Source organism: Mauremys mutica, chromosome 10, assembly GCF_020497125.1.
Source record: "Mauremys mutica isolate MM-2020 ecotype Southern chromosome 10, ASM2049712v1, whole genome shotgun sequence".
Taxonomy (NCBI): Eukaryota; Metazoa; Chordata; order Testudines; family Geoemydidae; genus Mauremys; species Mauremys mutica.
Genome location: NC_059081.1, coordinates 87,813,179 through 87,835,434, shown reverse-complemented (window position 1 = coordinate 87,835,434; position 22,256 = coordinate 87,813,179). Strand labels below are relative to the sequence as shown.

Genomic DNA, 22,256 nt, shown 5'->3' with positions numbered 1-22,256 from the left:
CACCCATGAGAGCTCATGCTCCAATATGTCGGTTAGTCTATAAGGTGCCACAGGACTCTTTGCTGAATTCACAAGTAGATGATCTTTGAATCTTGACATGCCCTTAGCATTGAGGCATCGGTGATCAGTTCACAACTAAGTGTGCTGAAATTAACAAGGTTAGATATGTTAGTAAACTGGTTACCTGACAAGCGCAAGACAAAATTTGATTTTTTTGCGTAGTCTGCAACAGAAAAAGTTTGCTGGGCTTGGGTAACATCCTGGCAAACCCTTTTTGTGTAGATGCAGCACCACTGTGCCAGCTGGAGTTTCTAGTGTGGACGTGGCCTAAGTGAGAAGGTCTGATTCTCTTATTTACACCAATGTAAGTTAACGCCATTCGCTTTAGTGTTGCAAGTGTGTAAGTTTGAGGAGAATCAGGCCCTGGTTTATTTCTTTAAATCTATACTATTGAAGTGTTGCCAATCCCAGGTACTCAAATGAGAAATCAGCCCCCATCTCCTCCCAGAAATTCATGAGACTTTTAAATAATGTTCAGAGTCTCCTTATTTACAATCTGGTTTCTGGACCTTCAGGGTGTGCTTGTTTCATGTTCTCGGTTTTTTCCACAACCAACCAGGAGGGCCAGAAAATGTTAGTTTTGGATTTGTTGTTTGTTTAAAGATTCCCAAGTGATCATTTGACTCCAGCAGCTGAAGCTTTAAGAAACGCCCCAAAAATCACAAGACTCATGACAAAATCATGAGTTCCTAAGGCAATATTAAACTTGAACTGCATGTTCTGGCTATTCCATGACTTGCATTTAATGATTGGGTGACCTTAATGTTAACAGCCTCTGTAAAAGTTTTATAGAATTTGCAAAGGTGAAGGGGGGGGGGAGAGACTCCTCCTCCTTTTTGCTGTTTTTATTTGTGAAGCTACTTTGCACTGTATTCTTGTATAATGATAACACTGAGCAAACACAAGCGAGAGGAGACTTGCAGTGCTTGTCAGGTTCCTTGCATTCGGCAATATCTCCTCTCGTACAGTTCTTCAATCGAACACTGACAATAATGAAAAATAAAAGCAATAATCACAGTCTGACTCACCAGCTGCCCCCTAGAACCATGCAGCCTGCACACAATACATAGGGCCAGCCTCCCTCCCACCCACCCCCCCCCCCCCCGCAAAATAAAAACAAATGATGGTAACCTTAGGTCAGTCTGCCATTTCCTTTAGTTCATGCAACACTTCTTAGTCTGATTGCTTGGCTCTCGCAGGTCCACGCGTGACTTCTTCCAGGGCTGAGGCTGAGGGGCTGGTTCCTTCTGTTGTTCCTATTTCAATAACTCGGGAGCTGTGAAGAAACTCAGAATAAGAAATTCTCGGTCCTTCTCTGCTGAGCTATTGTAACATTTTGTGTTACATACTCGGACCCTGCTCTGACTTTGTTAGGGCAACTTTCCATCCGCTAATGGAGCAGCTAGGGGTTCCCCTGCTGTGTCCCCCTCCCATCAGCAGTGGGCTGGGGTGTGGCCCGATCCCCAACCAGCAGAATGGTTCCTGGGGGTGAAACTTACAGCAGCCCCAGGGCTCTTTCAATTTATGCCAAGGACTGACCCACAACAAGCAAGAGAGAGAGGAAAAGGAACCTTAGGAGCCACTTTCTCCATCCCTCATGTGCTATTTGGCTAGGCCTGGGGATCTGCCCCTCTAAATTTATTAAGATTTAAAATATCTAAATATGAGCAACAGGGGATGGATCACTTGATGATTACCTGTTCTGTTCATTCCCTCTGGGACACCTGGCAGTGGCCACTGTCAGAAGACTGGATACTGGACTAGATGGACCTTTGGTCTGACCCGGTATGTTCTTATTTATAATGTTGATTTAAGTTAAGTTTACATTTTAACTTTATTAACTTCCTATTTTTTTACCTTGAGACCCATATGTTTCTTGGCCTAGGACTCCTGCACTTACTATTTAACAAACTTCCATCCACAATTTTCCTCATGCTCCTTTGTTCTTTCTGGAAAATGGTCCCTCCCTCAGGACTCTCCCATACACCTCTTCATTCCCCACCCTAGAACATCTACAGATTCCACCGCACCTGCATCATGGACATCCCCCTAAAAACATCTCAGGACAGCAAATGTTGTATTGCACCAAGTTGTCTGTAGGAAATCCCATTATCAGATAGAATGGTGGTGATGATGTGCAAATCACATCTCTATAAGCTTTGGTGAAATTCTTTTAAAAAGGAAGTAGAAGTAGGAGACCCTAACTTGAAACTGGCATAAGATGGGTGCTAGGTGTCTCCTGAATTGTCACTCTCAAACTGCTAGCATTCTTAAGGACCAAGAATATCTATGGGGTAGTAAATGCTTATTATTGGTTCATGATATGCTGTAGGTGGAATCTGTTGCTGCAGTTGTGTCCTATTATTCTAGAGCTTTCTCCAAGCGGTTTCATTAATAGGAACAAACATGAGAAGACTCTAGTGCCATCTCACGGACTGCCAAGGTAATGGCAGCGGTTTGCCATTTGTGCACTAGTGCAGGGTCAAGGGGGAGGCATACCCCACGTTTGAATCCCCATATGGCAATACAGGGTCAGCTGGCTAACATCTGTGGGGTAAGCTACGTATCGGAGGCCCAGGAGGCGAAGTGGGATGGGTGGGACAGAGCCCCAGGGTTCCAGGCCTGCATGTGGGGAAGAAACGGCTCGCCAGAAGTGTCTACAAACTGCTGGTTCCGGTTAGCCTCCCATGAAACCAGCGTCGTTGGGGGCTTGGCAGTAGTCGGCGTTCGTGTGAAGGGAGGACTGACCACTCGGGATTGTCTCTGGGCATAACTGGTTCTTGGGAGGGGGCTGGATGTGTCTGTCCTCTGAAGAAAGAAGAAACCTCAAAGACTCTCTGGGCCAGTCCAGTGGAGCGAGGCTGAGTCAGTCTAGCTGAGCCTCTGGCTCTGTTGCCTAGCCCCGTAGTTCTCAACCAGGGATATGCAGAGCTCTTCCAGGGGGTACATCAGCTCATCTAGATATTTGCCTAGGTTTCCAACAGGCCACATTAAAAAGCAGTAGCTAAGTCAGTACAAACTCAAATTTTATACAGACAATGACTTGTTTATGCTGCTCTGTGCACTATACACTGAAATGTAAGTACAATATTTATATTCTAATTAATGATGGTAAAAGAGAAAGTAAGCAGTTTTTAGTAGTCGTGTGCTGCGACACAGCTGTATATTTGATTTTGCAAGCAAGTAGTTTTTAAGCGAGGTGAAACTTGGGGTACGCAAGACAAATCAGGCTCCTGAAAGGGGGACAGTAATCTGGAAAGGTTGAGAGCCACTGTCCTAGCCGGTTCGAGGGCTTTATTCTACCCCCTAAGGAAGAAGGATGCAGGGATCTTGTTTTCCAGCTTGGGTGAGGCCTCTGATCTCTGGCCTGGGGGATGAAGGCACCATGGCTTGGTTTGTCTGGGGATCATAACTGGGGCCAAGGGGAATGGGTCTCGGAGAGAAGAGATCCTCTGGGAGTGACAGTGAGGAATCTGGGGAGTGGGGAGAAATTCCCACTTCCCCATTGCTAGGGCCAGTGACTGGTGTTCCAAAGGGGGGTGAACCTCCTCCCCATTCAGCGCTCAGCAGGTTCCACCCTCACCCCGGCGGCAAAGGCAGAACCACTCCAGAAGTTTGCTTGTCTCAGAAGTTGGGGGGGGCAGCAGGGGGGCAGCCTGTCTGTGTTTGCAATGGGGAAGCCACTGCTCTGGATCTGTCTCGCTCGCTCTTGGCAGCTGTGAGGCTTGACAGGCCAGAGTGTACCCGTCACCTCTTGTCTAGGCCTAGAGGCAAGGCACTGCTGCAGTCACAGTAAAGACTTTCCAGTTCCTGGACCTCTTCAGGTCAAGTGACTCAACCCTAATTGCCCCTGAGCAACTGGGAGGAGACAAGCGGTGCAGTGCTATCGCTCACAAGGCAGAGAGCTGGCACAGACCTCTCCAGTGCTGTTACCTGTCCAGCGGCTTCTCACTTGGAACTGACCTATGGCCACAAACACCTCGGTCACTTGGTGGTTGGATTTTGCCGACGTTTCCACGTAGATTAAGCTTTCACTCTTTGCAAACTCCTCCGCCTCCTAGTTGGGTGGGGAAGGTACAAAAACAGGGTTATTTCAAAGTAGACGTATGTGGGATTGCATTATCCCTATGCTGCCTTGGTGGAAAGTTACGGCAGCGGACATCAAGGACAGTGGGGTGAGATAAAGTTGTTGTGAGAAAGTAGGGAACTGCCAGAGGGAGGCAGACGCCAGGTGGCCTAGCTGGGATCGGTTTCAAGGTGATAAACAAGTCCATAAATCAGATGAATTGCATGGGAAATGGGAAATCAGTAAGCAAAGGGCCATGCATGTGAAAAGCATGTGTATCGGATTAAGAACCAATCAGCAGCAATGTGATGTTGGTGTGTCTGACGTTTGCTAATATGGAGAAGCCTATATAATATGATGCATTGTAAATAATAAATGATTCTGCTTGCAATCATATTGGTTGTTGTGCTTTATCCGTCCCGCATGAGAACGCAACAGACGTAGGTGTGTTCTGCAAGGTAATCACATCCAGCTTGGGAAATGTCCTGTAAAGTGGTGGAAATAAGGGCTCCATTTACAAGGTATTGGCTCTTGTCCTTAGGCCTGGCAGGGAGGCACAGCTCCTCCCTGTGTGATTAGACACCGCAGGTGTGACAGGGCCCTGCCCAGTGTGGACAGGGCTGCATGGTGCCAACCTGGAGAAGCGAGCTCGGAATGGACACAAACACTAGTGTAGCAGGGCAAGTTGCAGTTCTCCTGACTAGTGGCTGAGAAGTAGGAAGAGGAACATGCAGAAATCTCCAGCTATTTGCATGGTGGCTCTGGAACAAATCTCCAAGCCGGATGCTGCAAACTGCCTTAGGGCCTCGTACCCCCGTCGTTAGCTCCAGCACTCGCACTGTCAGACTAATGATGTACAAGGAGCCTTAAGGCTCAGAACTCATCTGCATGGTGCATTAGTCTGCACTGGAGTGGGACACATTCCAGTGTGTTGTGCACTAACAGGCCTGTGCGTGCTGCAGTGACGCACACTAGGGAACTCTCTGTGCGTGCCAGCAGGTCCTTATGGGCCAGTTAGTGCACAACACACAAGTGCACCCTAGACCTTGCACCCCCCACTCATGCAGACAAGCTCTTAGTTTACACTGACTTTAGTTCCCCACCTTTCTGAAGAGCAGCGTGTCCGGTGATAGAGCCACCGTTGGATTCTGCTGCGAAGCCTAAAGCTTCCTATTTCCCCAGCTCACGCTCCTTCTGTTCCAGGCACACGGTTGCAGCCGAACTGTTTAGGCAACGCTTGTTTTCTCTCTTGCACAGCTCAAGGCATTGCAGCCGCTCTCTGACTGGACCCTGTTCAAACTCCCTGGCTCACCGGGTTTGGATGCACTAGCCTTGCAGACGGCTTGGTTTGGATATTCAGAGCGAGATCTTGTCCAAAGTGTGTGGGGGGGTGTGGAGAAAGGAGTTAACACATTAATACCACCGGGTCAAAGCAGGGGCACAACTGCAACCATAGATGCACTAACAGGCTCTCCTGGGCTGAGATTTAAAGCCCACAAGTCAGGAAGTTGGCAGATAAGGCTACTGCGCGCAGCCTCCCTGCTCCCTGCTCACCCTACTCCTCTCTCCGCTAGAGCTGGTCAGGGACTCTTTGCCAACGTGTTTCTATTGGAAAATGCTGGTGTGGCAAAGCAGAAACGTGTTGTTAAGCCAAACACGCACGTTTCCACAACTTTCCTCAAGAACGTTCTTCAAGTCCAGGCTGGCGTTGGGGTGAGAACCCATTTCTCCCCCTCCCCCCAGCCCAGACTAGCCACAGCTCTGTGTGTAGCGCAATCACTGGGGGTGTGGGAAGCCCAGGTTTGAATCTCTGCTCTGCCTGGTGCCTCTATTTCTCACACAATGGAAGTCTTGTTTTCCAGCCAGTCCTAACCCCCACCAGAGCCCTGGAGAAGAGGCATCACAACAACCTTTGTCTGCATGATCAAATGGTGCTAGGCAAGGGCACGTGCTATTGATCACGTGTCCAGCTGACACACAGCCTGCGGCTATAGCTGTATTTCACCCTTGTATGTCTTCAAAGCGCTAGCTCAGGTGACTGGCACCCAAGTTGACCTAGCCTGGCTGGCAGCAGCCACATGGCAACTCCCTCCCAAATTGTGTCCCCACTGGTGCTGCGCACTCCCGTTCGTGTTGCTATGGCTTCTGGAGGCACAGCCCGTGGTTCTGTCTGCTGCAGTACGCTGCACCACTCTAATTCCTTCCCAGGGGATTGTGGGAGAACTCCACGCACTCTCCTTCTGGGCGCACCAGGGGAATTGTGGGAAGACACTGGAGGCCTATCAGCACTGGAATCGTTTATTTTGCACCCTCACTGCAAAGTGGGTGGGTTTGTGTGTGGATGGGTGGGGGGTTAACGGCACTGAAGACCTACCCATGTTTGACACAGAGGCCCACTAGTGGTTTGTTACTCTGTGTCAGCGACTCTTGTCGGGCAAGACACACTCACCAGTGTGGTGAGTGATACTTATTTAAAAGGTGATGTGGAATATGTCATTTGAAATTTAACACCACATTGCACCGTCACTGTGAAATGTTTGGAACAACTCTGTAGCTGAAATCACAGATATTCATTCCCAGGGCTGGCCTTACCATGAGGCAAACTGAGGTGGCAGCCTCAGGTGCCAGACTGTGGGCGGGCACCACTAGGACCCAGAGTGTAGAAAATGTGTCTGGTGCTGGTGCATATGTATTCTCCCTGCTCTAGGTGCACAGAGCTGGTGGAGGGCTGTGCTGGAGGAAGGAGGGCACAAGAGACATAACAGGCAGGCAGGAGAAAAGGTGAGAGGGAATAACAGAAAGCAGCAGGAGTTGCAGGGAGAGAGAGGAGGAGGAGGAGACTCTTATGTACCTCTCTAGCACCCCCAGGAGCCTGGACTGATTCCCACCAGCTTCTCAGGGAGCTTCCTGTTTCCTGCTGCTTCCTTGAACCCACTTGAAGAGAACAGACTGTCAACTGAAGTAGTAGGAGCCAGTTAGGCCCTTAAGATGCTGATATCTTCCCTCACTCAGGCCCTGCTACCAGCCTGCTTATTTGTCCCCTTTCATTGAGTGTTGAGAGCCACTCTAGCTGGCACAGAACAGCAGTCATGAGTAAAAGAAGAAAACGCCCCTCTGGGGCAGCATTCAGAAAAAGAAAGAAAGCAAAGGAAGCTTTTCTATCTAAGCAGGAAGGAGCTCTCCTGAGATACATAGACACAAATGTTCACCGTGAGCCTTCCGGCCCCAGTGATGATGTGAGTGGTGAGGAGATGCCTGATCTTCCAGTTAGTCAGAGTGCAGGTGACCTGGCAGCTACTGCAGCATCCATATCTCCCATCTCAAATGGATGTAACCAAGCACATTCCTGAAGAAAAGCGTAGATCAGAGAAGAGTGTGGTGGAGGCACAAGAAACAGCTGCTGCTGAGTTTAGTTCCTTAAGTCTAGATGATCCAGGACTGTGGACCCACTTGAGCAGTAGCCTGAGGGACTTCCTTGTTCTGCGTGGGCCACAGCAAGTGAAACTTCATGTTCCCCAAAGACAATGAAAATAGAAGTTTCCATCCAACACATTACTGGCATGAAATCCCCAATGGTGACAAAGTGGAGAGGCCACGGCTTATGTACTCAGAAACCCAGAATGCTGCATACTGTTTTTGTTGCAAACTCTTCCAGTCTAATGTTCCAGCCACATTGGGTTCTACAGAAACAAAGGACTGGAAAAATCTGGCAAGAAATCTGGCATGCCATGAGAAGGCAGCAAATCACCAGAGAGCATTGCATAGGTGGAAAGAGCTTGAGATGAGACTCAGGTTAAAGGCCACCCTAGATGATCAGCATCAAGAGAATATTGCCTCAGAGTCTCTGTACTGGCAAAATGTTCTGAAAATGCTTTCTACCCAAAACCTAGCACTTCAGATCAGCTGTCTGGGCCAAACAATGGAAACTTCCTTAAAACTGTTTGATGCTGTACTCCAGGAGCATCTAAGAAGAGTCTAAGAAATGTACATACATCACTACCTTGGAAAAACCATTCAAAATGAGATCATATAGTTACTGGTAACAAAAATCAAACAGAAGATTGTGGCAGATTTGAAGTCAGCAAGATATTACTAAAAAGAACAGGAGGACTTGTGGCACCTTGGAGACTAACAAATTGATTTGAGCATAAGCTTTCGTGGGCTATAGCCCACTTCATCGGATGCATGCAGTGGAAAATACAAGAGGAAGCTATATATACACAGAGAACCTGAAACAATGGGTGTTACCATACACACTCTAATGAGAGTGATCAGTTAAGGTGAGCCTTTACCGGCAGGAGAGGGGAAAAAGAATATGTAGTGGTACTCAAAATGGTCCATTTGCAGCAGTTGACTTCTGGGCTGCACACCTAACATCAGCCATATGGAATAAATGACTTTAATGGTGCATTTTGTAACAAGAGAAGAACCTAGTGAAAATGTCCCTGCAATGGTGACTGTCAGAAAGCATTTTCTAGAATGTATTGACATTGATGATACTCCAGGAGCTGGTATGACAAATGTGCTGCTTAAAAAGCTGGAAGATACAGGAATTGCGATAGCTGACATGAGAGGTCAGGGCTACGATCATGGTACCAACGTGAGAGGAAAGAACAGAGGAGTGCAGACACGGATCTGAGAGTTAAACCCTCAAGCTTCTTTTGTCCCATGCAGTTCTCATTCATTGTCTTGGTGGTCAGTGATGCAGCATCAGCTTCTAGTGAGGCTGCTGAATTTTTTTAATATAATTCAAAGCAGCTATGTATTTTTCTCTGCATCGACTCGTCGATGGCAAGTTTTGAAGCAACATCTGGGAATATTCTGTCTGACATGGAAACCTACCGATGCACACTGTGAACCCTCTGAACAAACCCACCAAAGCTCAGAAAAGTCTCTAAGATCCAAGAAAGTTAGCAGCTGAAACAGATGGCAAAATGGGATTTATGACCTCTAACATCGCTGGCAGCCAGTGGGGCCTTGCTATATTGCTCACTGCTAGGAGAATGGCGTTCACGTAAACATTTACTTATAAACTGTTCAGTGTGAAAGCCTGAAGTGCAGCACTTGGGGAACACGCTGCCGTGGTGTTTTTGAAAGAGAGAATATGCCAAATGCTGAGATTTTACTGCAGTGCACTTACCTCAAAGGTGAATTCCCGCTGAGCAGCAAGATCTATCTTATTGCCGACTAAAACAATCACAAGCTCATCGGGAAGAAATTCCTTCTCTAATTCCCTCAACCATGGCTTTGCTCTCGCAAAAGTTGCCTGGAAAGGTGAGAGAGAGAGAGAGACACACACCGACATTAAACCAACAGATACTCAGCAGCTGTCACATGGCCCAAAGGAGATTGGCAGGTGAGGGGTAAAAATGGTAGAAACAAATGGGTTATGGGCTTGACAGATAGTGATGCTAGGAGCACTACTCAGCATGGAACCAGCTCTAAATATACTTGCTTCCCCAAAGCCAAGGATGACTTCTCCTCCATCAGACATGACCCAACCACCATGGATCTCCAGTGGGTCGTAGACCAGCCTGCAGGTGATGGGCTGAGGCGATTGGGCTCTCTTGTGATGGGGCAGGATTCTTAGAAGCTTGGTCTACCTCTTCAATAAAGCTCTGTTACTGTGAGATGTTACTCATCAGCAGCCGATGGTCTCCTCCTTCTGTAACTACCATGGCAGTAATACCGGCATATGGCCCTCGGTGTTGCGGTTCCTGTGTGTTGCGTATTACCAGTAAAAGGGAAAAGACATGCATAACGGAGTGGGAGATCATGCGACATGTCCCCCTGGAACAGTCCATCAGAAACAGACATTAGTGTAACTCATTTTATCTCTCTCTAAGTCAGGGCTTGGCAACCTTTCAGAAGTGCTGTGCCGAGCCTTCATTTATTCACTCTAAGTTAAGGTTTCGCGTGCCAGTCATACCTTTTAATGTTTTTAGAAGGTCTCTTTCTATAAGTCTATAATATATAAACTAAACTATTGTTGTCTGTAAAGTAAATAAGGTTTTTAAAATGTTTAAGAAGCTTCATTTAAAATTAAATTAAAATGCAGGGCCCCCGGACCAGTGGCCAGGACCCGGGCAGTGTGAGTGCCACTGAAAATGAGCTTGCGTGCCGCTTTCGGCACCCGTGCCATAGGTTGCCTACCCCTGCTCTAAGTGGTGTCGGTGCCACTAGATGGGACAGGACGCCACACCCAGGTGTGGGGTTACATGAGGGTAGGGGAACAAAGAGCACTTAGTGATGCTCCCTCATTACCTACTTGGCTGGTGAGCTGGACTGGGCTGGGAGGCAGGGGTAGACAGAGAAATCTTGGCTTTGAGGGGGAAAGCGTGAGCATTTATTGCCCACTGTCAGTGAAATGTCTGTACCAGTTCCTTGCATGTCTTCACCCATCTTTACCAGAAGAGAAGGATAAACCTGCCCATGATGTGTAGCCCTTACGTGATGTGCGCAGGAAAAAGCAGTCTTGGTTGAAATGTCTGGAGACGTATTGGGAAGCGACCCTACACTAGAACTATTGCAGCCTACCAGCGGCGTGGCTGCATGATCAAGATTCAGTTGGGATATTTTAGAAAGATAAAGGCAAACCCTTCTGGAGGTCAGAGGCAGGAGAACAAGCCATCGCTGCTCTTACCTCTTTGGCTATGTCATATACAAGAATGGCAGCATTCCCCCCCCCTCTAATAAAGATGGCAAACACCATGGTACTTCTCCTGTCCTGCAGTGTCCCAGATCACAAGCTTGACCGTGGCAGTCTCTAAACATACCAGCTGGGTGAAGAAAGAACCTGCAAGTGACAGAGATGGGACAGCTCCTTGAGAAAGCCATAGCATGCTCCTTAATTAATGTTAACCTTCATCTCGGTGATCTGTGTGAAAGATGGGTGTCGAGATTCGGTTGGAAAGGGCTGCAGGGGGAGGGAGGATGAGAGAGAGAGAATTAAAACATCCCCTCCTCCACCAAAAGCAATGCAACAAACAGGCTGGTGAACTGGTCTTACCCAATAATAGCCCGGTACTACACCAATGCATGTCAGCAGGGTGTAGCTGGGAGATGGGGAGGGGAAGAGGAATGAGAACAAGGGTTCTTGCTCAATCCATCAATATTAGTGGCATTAGCAAGCTTTGGTTTTGCAGCTGTCTAGCTGGAGGAAATGTGATGGCAGGGTGGGAATTAGGAGTCTTGAGTTCTAATCCAGCTGTACAGTGCCTGGCCCCTGTTGGGTGCTGCTGTAACAGAAATACTGCAGTCTCCCCGACAGTGATTTGTATGACCTTGGGCAAGTCACTTAAGGCTCGCGTGGGCCCCTAACCACAGCCCTGATTATACATAAGCAGCGCTGTCCCAGGAGTAGCCCCGGGGAGGTGCTCAGATGCTTCTGAGCTACAACTGCTTGTTCTTGCTCTTAGCCCATGCCAGCAAACCTGCCCCACCCCCAAACTGGCAGGGCTCTGCTGGCCAGTGGGCGGGGGTGACACCAAGGCCATGCCTGCTCCCCTCTCTCCCTGCTCTAGGGAAGTGAGAGGTGCACGTTTGCTCCTGCACACCTGGCCCAGAGGCGTAAAGGGGGGCAGAGGCCTTTGTTCTCCTATACTCCCCCAGGCAAATGTGAGGGCCAAGTACCAGCCTAGCCCCTAACCTTCCTGTCTCAGCTTGCCCAGATGGATAATGGGTCTAATTAAAATCCACCTTCCTGGAGTGCTGCGAAAGCCCGCAAATGTCTGCAAAATGTTTAAAGATCCTTGGTCTGAAAGTGCTATAGCAGCTCAAATGTGCGGCTGTGCACAGTAGACAGGCAGAAGCCATCTGTTAAGGGCCAGATTCTCTGACAAATACATGGGCTTGAGGTAGAGGGGGCAGTACAGAGCCAAAGCTCTCCAGAGAGCCCTGGGAGGGAGAGAAGCTTTCTCTGAGTGCCAAGTAACGTAGGCGAATGACACCACACTCCTTGGTGTAGGCACTGTGACTGCCTGGTTTGTGTGGCAGCATGGGAGACCCCTTGGGCCCTCCATCCCCACTCTCCTGGCAAAGGTCAGGGCCCTTCTTTAAAACAGGAAGAAAAGGGTCTTTCTGCCTATTTCTGACGTAAAGACATAGAGCCAGATCCTTGCTTATGTAAATTGGCCTTGCCTCCATTGAAGTCAACATCTAACAGGTGGGTGTTGTGTATTTGGTTGTCATGGGTTTTGTTACTATGGCAACTGAGTTGGACTATTAAGGGATAGCTCAGCCGGTTTCAACTGGCTGAGTGAGCTCTCTGTTTCTGTAAATAAAATGGAGGTTTTGGTTAGCTGTCTGCTCTCTGGCCTCAAGTGATTGCTTCCTACACCGGCTGCCCCTAGGACATAACACTGGCGACGAGGGTGAGATTCCGGTGCTGCTCCAGTAACAGAAGGAAGTAGAAGTCAAGGTAAAGACCAAACAAAGAAAAAAAGCTGCTTGTTTGCACTGACTGTGAAAGTGAAACTAAAAATCATGGCTACTCTGACCAGGCCCCTGGAGCCTTTTGATGAGAATACAGAGCAGTGGCATGTGTATACTGAGCGTTTTGAGCTTTTTGGTATTGCAAATGACATTACAGAAGCGAAGAAGGTGCCACTATTCTTAACTGTTGTAGGGGCTAAAACCTACTCTCTGCTACGCAGCTTACTGCACCCTGTTAAGCCTGAGACTAAATCTTACAGTGACATTGTGGAAATCCTGGGATCTCATTTCTCCCCAAAACCACTGGTAATTGTTGAAAGATATAGGTTCCACAAAAGAGACCAAAAGGAAGATGAAACAGTTGTACAATTTGTAGCCATTTTAAAAAAGCTAGCAGAACACTGTGAATTTAAAGAGATGTTAAATGATGCCCTGCGTGACAGGTTAGTGTGTGGCCTCTGCAGTGAAGCTACACGGAAGCGCCTACTGACAGAGGCTCAGCTTACATTACAGAAGGCTGTTGATATTGCTGTCTCCATGGAACTGGCTACAAGGGAGGCACAATACATCGGTGCATCCCCTAGGGTGCAAAAAGTGTCACAAGAACTGACCCACAAAACGGTGCAGAGTCAAGAATGTTACCGCTGTGGTAAGCTGGGTCACCAGGCATCAGAATGCTGGTGTAAGGACCCGGTGTGTCGACACTGTGGCAAAAAGGGACACATTGAGTATGCCTGTAAACAAAAGAAAAATCGGCCTGTGGTCTGGCCGACAAAAAGAGGAACCTTGCATACCCTAGAGCAGACCCAGGATGATCAAGGTGACACCTCCTCACAAGAGGAAGTGCCACTGCATGTTTTGTCTTTGGCAGCGGGCTCACATGAATACTGGGTAACCCCCTTATTGGAGGGTAAACCTATACGCATGGAACTAGACACCGGTGCAGCTGTCTCGCTGGTTCCTGAGACTGTGTATAAGGAAAAGCTACAGCATCTTCCGCTTAAGGCAACAAAAACTGTTCTGAAGACGTACACAGGTGAAGCTGTGCCCATGTTGGGCACTATTGATGTTAAGGTGGAGCTCAATGGACAGGCGGCTAAATTGCCACTGTTTGTGGTGAGAGGTGACTACCCAGCCTTAATGGGTAGGTCTTGGCTTGGGAAGATTCAGCTGAACTGGGCAGAAGTGCACCGGATGACTTCCTTTAAAAAGTGGAAGTCATATCCTAGTGAGGCAAATAGAAAGGAGCACAAACACTGCCAACTTAAGTGCAAGAGTGTAATAAGAAAAGCCAAAGAGGAGTTTGAAGAACGGCTAGCCAAAAACTCCAAAGGTAATAACAAAATGTTTTTTAAGTACATCAGAAGCAGGAAGCCTGCTAAACAACCAGTGGGGCCCCTTGACGATCAAAATTCAAAAGGAGCGCTTAAAGATGATAAAGTCATTGCGGAGAAACTAAATGGATTCTTTGCTTCAGTCTTCACGGCTGAGGATGTTAGGGAGATTCCCAAACCTGAGCTGGCTTTTGTAGGTGACAAATCTGAGGAACTGTCACAGATTGAAGTGTCACTAGAGGAGGTTTTGGAATTAATTGATAAACTCAACATTAACAAGTCACCGGGACCAGATGGCATTCACCCAAGAGTTCTGAAAGAACTCAAATGTGAAGTTGCTGAACTATTAACTAAGGTTTGTAACCTGTCCTTTAAATCGGCTTCGGTACCCAATGACTGGAAGTTAGCTAATGTAATGCCAATATTTAAAAAGGGCTCTAGGGGTGATCCCGGCAATTACAGACCGGTAAGTCTAACGTCGGTACCGGGCAAATTAGTTGAAACAATAGTAAAGAATAAAATTGTCAGACACATAGAAAAACATAAACTCTTGAGCAATAGTCAACATGGTTTCTGTAAAGGGAAATCGTGTCTTACTAATCTATTAGAGTTCTTTGAAGGGGTCAACAAACATGTGGACAAGGGGGATCCGGTGGACATAGTGTACTTAGATTTCCAGAAAGCCTTTGACAAGGTCCCTCACCAAAGGCTCTTACGTAAATTAAGCTGTCATGGGATAAAAGGAAAGGTCCTTTCATGGATTGAGAACTGGTTAAAGGACAGGGAACAAAGGGTAGGAATTAATGGTAAATTCTCAGAATGGAGAGGGGTAACTAGTGGTGTTCCCCAAGGGTCAGTCCTAGGACCAATCCTATTCAATTTATTCATAAATGATCTGGAGAAAGGGGTAAACAGTGAGGTGGCAAAGTTTGCAGATGATACTAAACTTCTCAAGATAGTTAAGACCAAAGCAGATTGTGAAGAACTTCAAAAAGATCTCACAAAACTAAGTGATTGGGCAACAAAATGGCAAATGAAATTTAATGTGGATAAATGTAAAGTAATGCACATTGGAAAAAATAACCCCAACTATACATACAACATGATGGGGGCTAATTTAGCTACAACGAGTCAGGAGAAAGATCTTGGAGTTATCGTGGATAGTTCTCTGAAGATGTCCACGCAGTGTGCAGAGGCGGTCAAAAAAGCAAACAGGATGTTAGGAATCATTAAAAAGGGGATAGAGAATAAGACTGAGAATATATTATTGCCCTTATATAAATCCATGGTACGCCCACATCTCGAATACTGTGTACAGATGTGGTCTCCTCACCTCAAAAAAGATATTCTAGCACTAGAAAAGGTTCAGAAAAGAGCAACTAAAATGATTAGGGGTTTAGAGAGGGTCCCATATGAGGAAAGATTAAAGAGGCTAGGACTCTTCAGTTTGGAAAAGAGAAGACTAAGGGGGGACATGATAGAGGTATATAAAATCAGGAGTGATGTTGAGAAAGTGGATAAGGAAAAGTTATTTACTTATTCCCATAATACAAGAACTAGGGGTCACCAAATGAAATTAATAGGCAGCAGGTTTAAAACAAATAAAAGGAAGTTCTTCTTCACGCAGCGCACAGTCAACTTGTGGAACTCCTTACCTGAGGAGGTTGTGAAGGCTAGGACTATAACAATGTTTAAAAGGGGACTGGATAAATTCATGGTGGCTAAGTCCATAAATTGCTCTTAGCCAGGATGGGTAAGAATGGTGTCCCTAGCCTCTGTTCGTCAGATAATGGAGATGGATGGCAGGAGAGAGATCACTTGATCATTGCCTGTTAGGTTCACTCCCTCAGGGGCACCTGGCATTGGCCACTGTCGGTAGAGATACTGGGCTAGATGGACCTCTGGTCTGACCCGGTACGGCCTTTCTTATGTTCTTAAGAAGAAACCAGTCTAACCCCTATACTAAGGAAACATGCTGCTGTTTTTGGAGATGATTTGGGAAGTATGAAGGGAATCACTGTGACATTGAACATTAAACCTGGCAGTCCACCAAAATATCTGAAAGCCCGAACTGTGCCATATGCCATCAGGCCAAAAGTTGAAGCAGACCTGGAGCGCATGGTCACCAATGGAGTCCTAATACCAGTTACCCATAGCTCATGGGCCACTCCTATCGTTCCAATAGTGAAGAAAGATGGCTCTCTCCGGATTTGCGATGATTTTAAAGTCACTGTCAACCCAGTGTTGTGTGCAGAGCAATACCCGCTTCCCCGCATCGATGACCTCTTCGCAGGCCTGGCTGGGGGACAAAAGTTCAGTAAGATTGATCTGAGTCAAGCATATTTACAGATGCACGTCGATGAGAAGTCCCAAGAGCTGTTGACTATTGTGACTCATAAGGGGCTTTATCGATACTGTCGCCTACCCTTCGGAATCACATCGGCTCCCGCCCTGTTCCAGAGGGCTATGGACCAGATCTTGTGTGGCTTGTCAGGAGTTCAGTGCTATCTGGATGATATCCTGGTCACTGGAAGAAATGAAGAGGATCACTTAAAGAATTTAGAGGCTACCCTACAAAGACTGGAAGAGTATGGCCTACGAGTTCGCAAAGACAAGTGTGAATTCTTCAAGCCCTCTGTTGAATATTTGGGACACATCATCGATTCTGCAGGTCTTCATAAGGCCCCTGCAAAAGTTAAAGCTATTGTGGAGGCTCCCCCACCTCGAAATGTAAGCCAGCTACGCTCATTTCTAGGACTACTGAACTATTATGGAAAGTTCATCTCACAGTTAGCCACACTGCTAAAACCACTTCATGAGCTCCTTGGGCAGAACAAGGCCTGGAAGTGAACTGAAGCCTGTGATGTTGCATTTAACAAAGCTAAGGATGCATTGTTAAATTCTGAAGTTCTAACGCACTTTGATCCATCCTTACCCCTGCAATTGGCCTGCGATGCTTCCCCTTATGGAGTGGGAGCCGTCGTGTCATACATTATGCCTTCGGGAGAAGAAAGACCTATTGCTTTTGCTTCATGCACTCTAAGCAAAGCAGAAACTAACTACGCCCAAATCGAACGTGAGGCATTAGGAATTGTTTTTGGAATTAGGAAGTTTCATCAGTACCTGTTTGGGCGAAAGTTTACTATTCTTACAGACCATCGACCTCTGACATCAATTTTTGGACCCTACACAGGCATTCCCCCATTAGCTGCTAGTCGTATGCAACGTTGGGCATTGATACTTTCTGCACACACATATGAAATCAAATATCGGAAATCCACTCTGCACGGCAATGCAGATGGCCTCTCAAGGTTGCCTTTACCGGTCAAACATCAAGATAGTGCCCAAAAGGAAATCTTCTACTTTGAACAGGTAGAGAATACACCCATCACTGCTACTCAGATAAAGAAGGCAACCCGCGTTGACCCAGTATTATCCCAAGTTATGGACCTGGTGATGCATGGAAAATCTCGACAAACCTCTCCGGTCTCACCCGACCTTGTTCCCTACATGTCCAGGCGGACGGAGTTATCGGTCCAATCTGGTTGTTTGTTGTGGGGGAGGCGTGTCATTATTCCACCACCCCTGAGATCACAGATGTTAGAACAGCTACATTCCGGTCACTGTGGAATAGTGCGCATGAAGGAAATTGCACGAAGCTATTTTTGGTGGCCTAGATTGGACAGTGCTATTGAAGAGAAGGCAAAAGCTTGTATGTCATGTCAGAGTGTAAGAAATGCACCCCAGTGGGCACCCCTACACCCCTGGGACTGGCCTGAAAACCCGTGGCAACGTATTCACGTTGACTTTGCTGGCCCCCTTGAAGGAAGCATGTTCTTGGTGGCAGTAGATGCCCATTCTAAATGGCCAGAAGTTTCTATAATGCAGTCCACTACTGCAGAGAGTACTATCCAAAAACTTCGAGGACTCTTTAGTCGTTTTGGTCTGCCAGAACAACTTGTGAGCGACAACGGACCGCAGTTCGTCTCTCAGGAGTTTCAAAATTTTATGAAGGCAAATGGGATACACCACTTCACGTCAGCACCATATCATCCGTCCACCAACGGATTAGCTGAAAGATTTGTGCAGACAATGAAAAACGCTTTGAAATCAGCAAAGGGACAACACTCCATTCAAAAGCGTCTGGATACCTTCTTACTTTCCTATAGAAACACACCTCATGCTACGACCCAGGCTTCCCCAGCCTTTCTAATGATGGGACGACAGCTGCGCACTTGCTTTGATCTGCTGAAACCTTCTGAACCCAGACAAACTGTGCAACATCAGCAGCAATATCAAGTAATCAGACGGGCACCCAGAGCAAAAGACCGAACCTTTAGCCCAGGGCAGCCAGTTTTGGCTCGGAATTATACTTCCAGAGCTAAATGGGTCCCGGCCACAGTCATCACTCAAACAGGACCTGTTTCCTATACAGTCCGGACTGCAGAGAATCTTACCTGGCGGCGACATGTAGATCAGCTGTTGCCAGGTCATGCCAGTCTTCAGGACCCATCTGCAGTTGAGGGGTCTGACTTCACCCCTCCTGGTGAGACACCGAATCATGAGTCACCTGTTCCTGACTGTTCTCCTCCATTACTGCCGGCAGCTGAGATACCCCTTTGCCCAGCACGAGCTGATACCACCTCCTCACCTATTCGTGCTGCGGACCCTGAGCCCCTAGTACTTTCAGGTGCAACAACACCAGAAGTTCGCCGTAATCCACCTAGAGACAGAAGGCCTCCTCATCGGCTGGATCTTTAGTTAGGGCGAACCCACGGTTATGGGGCAAAATAATCCCCAGGGTTTACCCAGGAATGGAGGCAGTCTACCCTCCTTCTCTAGTTTAGTGTGTGTTTTATTTAGGGGATGTTCTTATTAGGGGGGGAGGAATATGTTGTGTATTTGGTTGTCATGGGTTTTGTTACTATGGCAACTAAGTTAGACTATTAAGGGATAGCTCAGCCGGTTTCAACCGGCTGAGTGAGCTCTCTCTTTCTGTAAATAAAATGGAGGTTTTGGTTAGCTGTCTGCTCTCTGGCCTCAAGTGATTGCTTCCTACACCGGCTGCCCCTAGGACATAACAGTGGGGATCAGTCCCATGAACATCAATGGCCTCCCTAGCTCATACCAGGGTCTGTAAGCTTGCAAAACTTCCTAAAGAGACTTAACCGACCTTGTGTTGACATCTCCAATAAAAACTAAAGCCATGTTTTCCACCAATGTTGCCTACTGACATGAATGTTTTTGCTTCTGATGATGGGAGCGCGTAGCAGAACTGGGTGAATAATGGTGGTTTGGTTTTGTTGTTGGCAATTTGAAAAGTCAAAACAAAATTGATTGCAAGTCCAACACCACATGAAATGTTTCAAAGATTTTGACTCTACGTCGAGAGAAATTTTATTCTGGGTCAAATGAAACATTTATTTTAACTTTGACCATTCTAAATAATTTTTTTTAAAATAAGACTAAAGGAATTTTTGAAAGTCATTTCAAACCAAAAAAATGAAACATTGTGATTTTTTTTAAAAACAATTCAGTGAAACTACCATGAACTCACAAGGTGGGTGAGATAAGATCTTATCTCGGACCAACCTCTGTTGGGAAGGGACACACTTTCATGCTACACAGAGCTCTTCTTCAGGTCTGAGGAAGGAACCGGAGTGTTACAGCTAAATACTCCGCTTCCTACCCAGACCCTGAAGCGCTCTGTAAAGCTCAAAAGCTTGTCCCCTCTAGGGTGACCAGACAGCAAGTGTGAAAAATCGGAATGGGGGTGGAGGGTAACAGGCACCTAGATAAGATAAAGCCCCAAATATTGGGACTGTCCCTATAAAATGGGGACATCTGGTCACCCTAGTCCTCTCGACCAACAGAAATTGGTCCAATAAAACACCTACCTTGTCTCTTCAATATTCTGGGACCAACCTGGCTACATGAACACTGTTACCATGAACTCCTAAAATGTGGTGGTGTCCCTGGATCTGCAGCTTTTTCAGAAAAAATGTTCAGCTGAAATTTCACCTAGTTCTAGTGTGAGTGGGTTTCTGTTGAAACACCAGGAAAATGTCAAAGGCAGGTTTGCTGATCACATTGGAGAGGCTAGATGGGCTGCTTTGACTAGAGTGACTGGAGCGATATCATGGGCAGAGCTGCTGGGAGTCTGGGAAGATAGCCTTTTAAATGTCATCCGTTGGAGGCTCCGTTGTCATACGTCCTCTGACACAAACAGGGGAGAACAGAGTGTTACGTCTGTTTTTCTGACACCCAGGAATTCTACAAGGGGTGGTTCCAACCCAAACCCACTAGATCGGACTCTGAAGCGCAGTTCCTGGGATTCCAGGATGCGCCTGTGTCAGTTTCTGCAGCGAGAGTAAGAACATGGTGCAATGTCGCAGTGAGCGCCGGGACTGGGACTGGCACCCACACAGAGATAATGCAGTGCGATTGCTAGTATTTCTGTGGGGGCAGCTGGGAGAGCCAGGACTAGGGGGAGAGCACAGAGAGAACGCAGAGGGGAAAATCTATAACATTTAATAGTAAATGGTGAACACTCTCTTGGGTTACTCAGAACTGGCAGGTGTAGACCAAAACTCTCCACTGAGATGACCTATTTAAATGCTGCACTACCTGCAATGAACCGCTAGCTGTCACTCTGACTCCACAATGAACACAGCTGTGTTGCTGGTCCGCTGTTCATGATTTCCTGTCTCCAATCTACCCCAGCAGAGAAATGTGTCCTGCCTGTGGCCTGAGCCTCCCTGCCAGTGAACTCCAAAGGCACTTTGCCACTGGTGTCGGTGGAGTAGGAGATGCTGAGGCCTGACTTTTTTCAGACGTGCTTCTTAGGTTGGTGCCTAAAGATCCAGCTCTGAAGAGCAGCGTCAGACAAGGCCCAGCTTTTAAAATGGGCACATCCGCCTGCACAGCTTGCGCCACCTTAACCAGACTTTTCCGAATCTCGCCGTTGTCAGTCCTGTGCCTGAGCTGAGAAACCAAACTAACCCCGGGCTCACGGGCTGTAAAGTTGGGGGTCTGTTGGGTCACGTTCCGTTAGCCGCCAGAGCTGCCAGCTGGAGCCCCTAACCCTGCCTGCTGAGTGACGTCCTGCTGCTTCTCTGCTGGGCCTGAGAGCGTAAGCAAAACCAAACTTCACGCTAGCGTCGCTCCACTGACTTCAGCAGAGACACTCCTGCTACAAGGGAGACGCAGATCAGGCCCTTTGTGTTGCACCAAAGGATTGGTTCATTGCTGCCACTCACTCACATCCCATAGTGGGCACAGATTCCCTGACGTCGTTTTTCACACGGCGGAAGGCTGTGCTTGACTTTCCCACGGCCGCGCTCCCCAGCAGAACCACCACGGAGATGTAGGCTTGCTCCGTGGACGGCCCCGCCCCCTCCTGCTGCGTTCTTCTCGGGACCATATTCTGCAAAGAAGAGAGAACCCTGTTCAAAAGGCATTGACAGTGCGCTCCAGGGCCCTCGGATGATTAGCTGCGTACACTCTAAAGAGTTAGGCCCCAGGCCTCGATTTCCCACTCAGCGTAGCAGGAGACGTGGCTCCAGTTTAACCCTGATATTCTATGATTCCATCTGCTATTCTATGATGCTGTATGATTTAGTTGGGAATTGGCCCTGCTTTGAGCCGGGGGTTGGACTAGCTGAGCTCCTGAGATCCCGGCCAACCCTGATATTCTATGAACCTTCCTGCACCCCCGTTCCAATCATTCAAGCTCAACATCCTTAAAAGAATCCTAATGGGAGTCTAACCCTACGGGTACATGTACAGTAGAGGGGGGCTGTACCGACATAGCTCTGTCACTGTATTGGCCAGTATAACGCCGTGGTATAGACACAGCCCACACCAACAGAAATGGGGTTTCCTTTAGTGTAGGCCACCACTTCCCCGACAGAAAGGCGATGGAAGCCTTCTTCTGTCAACACAGCTGCAGCCACCGTGCGGGTTAGGTTGCCATGGCAATGTCACGCAGGAGTGTGGCCAACCACAGGGCAACGTGCTGATCTAACTTGGGTGTAGACCAAGTCTAATCCATAGACTCATCAACAGCCTGAGCTGCTGTGGCCACAGTCACAATGTCAGGTGGCCTCTCGTAGCAGCACTGTGAACTCCAGACTCCCTGTCCTAAATACTGGTCACTGCGCTCCAACCTGTTTCCCCCCCAATACCTGACCTCCTGAGAGAGCTCTTCCGTCAATACACTGGCTTGGGCTCTTGGAACCAACTTGATACAGGTGGTCCCAAAGCTTCCAGAGCTAGGCTCACAAGGGGCAGTCCGGATGCACAGCCATGAATCAGTCGGACTTTTTCCTTACCAAGAAACCTCACTGGCCCTATACCTGTGG

The 22,256-nt window shown here is 47.6% G+C and overlaps 1 protein-coding gene and 1 pseudogene across 1 annotated transcript in view; one reads left to right on the top strand and one right to left on the bottom strand.

The window, feature by feature from the left end:
• The window catches only part of LOC123378418 (maestro heat-like repeat-containing protein family member 7), a 49,077-nt gene that overhangs the window by 2,174 nt on the left and 24,647 nt on the right, over nt 1-22,256 (top strand). The window lies entirely within an intron of this gene.
• On the bottom strand, nt 883-21,703 carry LOC123378693 (annotated as a pseudogene).